The sequence below is a fragment of the Phascolarctos cinereus genome, unplaced genomic scaffold (assembly GCF_003287225.1).
Source record: "Phascolarctos cinereus isolate Bilbo 61053 unplaced genomic scaffold, phaCin_HiC Scaffold_726;HRSCAF=1367, whole genome shotgun sequence".
NCBI classification, from domain to species: domain Eukaryota; kingdom Metazoa; phylum Chordata; class Mammalia; order Diprotodontia; family Phascolarctidae; genus Phascolarctos; species Phascolarctos cinereus.
In genome coordinates this window covers 426,855,672-426,858,729 of record NW_027556098.1, presented here as the reverse complement: position 1 = coordinate 426,858,729, position 3,058 = coordinate 426,855,672, and the positions used below count along the sequence as shown (strand labels likewise).

Sequence of the window (3,058 nt, the reverse complement as noted above, 5' to 3'; positions counted from 1 at the left end):
GAAAGACTAACTATATTTCCCTCCATCTTATATCACTTCCCTCATTTATTCTGTTCTCTTTCTTCTTTCACCCTGTCCCTTCTCAAAAGTGTTTTGCTTCTGACTACCCTCTCCCAATCTGCCCTCCCTTCTATCACCACTACCCCTTCCTCTTATCCCTTTCCCCTCTACTTTCCTGTAGGCTAAGTTGGATATCTATAGCCAATTGAATGTGTATGTTATACCCACTTTGAGCCAATTCTGATGAGTGACGTTCCTCTCACCTCCTCCCTTTCCCCCTACACTATAAAAACTTTTTCTTGCCTCTTTTATGTGAGATAATTTACCCCATTCTACCTCTGCCTTTCTCTTTCTCCCAGTACATTCCTCTCTTTCACCCCTTAATTTTATTTTTTAGATATCATCCCTTCATATGGAACTCATACCTCTGCCCACTATCTATACATACTCCTTCTAACCACCCTAATAATGAGAAAGCTCTTATTAGTTACAAATCTTTCCATGTAGGAATGTAAACATTTTAACTTTAATAGGTCCCTTATGATTGCTCTTTCCTGTTTACCTCTTCATACTTTGAGTCTGTGTATTTAAAAGTCAAATTTTCTATTCAGCTCCAGTCTTTCCTCAAAAATGTATGAAATTCCTCTATCCCATGGAATGTCCTTTTTCCCCCTCCTGGATTGTACTCAGTTTTGCTGGGTAGGTGATTCTTGATTGCAGTCTTAGCTCCTTTATTCTCCAATATCATATCCCAAGCCCTCCAATCCTTTACCGTAGAAGCTGTTAAATCTTGTGTTGTCTTGATTGGGTCTTCACAATACTTGAATTGTTTCTTACTGGATCCTTGCAATATTTTCTCCTTGATCTGGAAATTCTGCAATTTGGCTATAAAATTGCTATTAGTTCTCATTTGGGGATCTCTTTCAGGAGGTGATTGGTGGATTCTTTTCATTTTTATTTTGTCCTCTTGTTCTAGAATATCAGGGAAGTTTTCCTTGATAATTTCTTGAAAGATTACCTCTATGCTCTTTTTTTTTTAAAAATCATGGCTTTCAAGGACTCCAATAATTTTAAAGTTATCTCTCCTGAATCTATTTTCCAGGTCCACATTGTCTTCTACTTTTTTCATTCTTTTGGTTTATTTTATGATTTCTTGATTTCTCATAAATTCATTAGTTTCCATTTGCTCCATTCTAATTTTTAAGGAAATATTTTCTTCTGGGGGATCTTTTTGACCTCCTTTTTCATCTGGGTAATTCTGCTTTTTAAAGCATTCTTCTCCTCACTGGCTTTTTGGACCTCTTTTGCCATTTGTTCTAGTCTATTTTTTAAAGTGTTATTTTCTTCAGTATTTGTTGGGGTCTCCTTTACCAAGCTGTTGATTCATTTTTTCATGATTCTCTCCCATCACTCATTTCCCTTCCTAATTTTACCTCTATCTCTCTTCCTTGAATTTCAAAATCCTTTTTGAGCTTTTCCATGGCTTGAGACCAATTCATATTTTTCTTTTTTTGGAGGGGGGAGGGGGTTCTGGTCTGGCTTTATTAGGACTAAGGAGCTTAAGGATTGAGTGAGGATGCAATGGGCAGAGAAGTGGACTGGAGAAGGTTTAAATGGTACTAACTCTAAGTGGGAGGAAGTTTGCAGGGGGCTCCTTCAACGCTAAAGCAGGGGAGGAGAGGAATAGGGGGGAAATGGCAGAGGAGAGGGGAGGATGGGGTCTGGACTCAAAGGGGAGGGTATAAGGGAGAAAGCTAGCAGGAGAGAGCTCAGAAAGGAACTTCCCAGGAAGTGTGAGCAGCCATCAGACCCCATTTCAATTCCTCATAGGAAACAAACATCACTACATTCCAGAGGCCCAAGCAGAGGAAGGTATCAACCCTTTGTAGAAGGCTTAGGGTCTCCTTCCAAAGTATGGTGAGGGCACGGTGGCCACCACTGGCATACTGGCCCATAGCAGAGTTCATGTATCTCATCTTCACCACATGCACAAGGAAGCAATAATGGTGGTGCAGAAGCCAGCCCCAAAGGCTGATGGGAAGTAGCATGGAAGGTCATCAGTCATGACATGGGCCTTCAGGAGAGCATCTTAGATGAGATCAAAGGTCACCAGGTCAGCACAGTTGACAATAGCATTGCAAGCAATATTGGGTGAAGTTCCTTTCCATAGGCCCAGAATTCCCTCCACTCAGGTGATAGCTTCATAGGCATCAATTATGCCCTGGTATCTCTGGCTGCCACCTGCATGAGCCTGGCCTGGAAACGTACCTTTGTCACATCTGTGGGTTGGGCTATGACCACTACCAGTGCCCCTGTGATGCAGCCTGCCAGGAGGCAGCTCCCAATGACTGCATGCTCAGATCCCTTGGTGTAGAACTTCTTGACAGAGACACAGATGCCAATGAAGACAGAGGCAAAAGTCATTTGGCTCTGCAACTCAGCCACCAGCCCATTGTACAGGTTGCCAGGGCCAGGACCTTCAGTCTTCACCATGGTCAGAATGGTGCCTACGACACCCCATACTAGGTAGTGGCAGAGGAAGCTCAGATGGCTCCCTAGCTCTCTCCACGAATCTGCAACTGGACTTTGGCTGTGTCCAGGGGAAAGGTGATGAGGTCAGGGATGTAGGCAGTGCTGCCAGCTCCAAGAAATTTTGTGGTGGCTGTTGCAGGCACATTTGTAGGCTTAAATCCAACCATGATGCAATGCTGGCTTTCTGCTATTTCCCAGGAGGCAAAGGAGACAAGGAAAGATTGAACAAGATGAGACAGAGGAACTCTGCCGCAGTCCTGATTTGAGGTCTCACCATGATGACACCTGGATCAAGCTTCTCAAAAGGCCTGTTGCTCTTCAAAGAAAAAAAAAATGACCCACTTCCCTTGACTTTGCCAAGTAAATTGTTGGAAAACTGCGACCATAAAGAGAAACACAGGGAGGTGGCAGGAGGCATGAGCCTACAGAGGAGTCAGTGTCTGGCGGACTGGAAGGGCTGCCCTGAGGTTTTTTAGCTGACCCACTAAAAGGCTCTGTCTTGTAGGAAGCCAAGGACCCTGCACTG

General features: G+C 43.6%; 1 pseudogene; it reads right to left on the bottom strand.

The window, feature by feature from the left end:
* Positions 1-311: 311 nt before the first annotated feature.
* Positions 312-2,699, bottom strand: LOC110197781 (dicarboxylate carrier SLC25A8-like; annotated as a pseudogene).
* Positions 2,700-3,058: the final 359 nt, after the last annotated feature.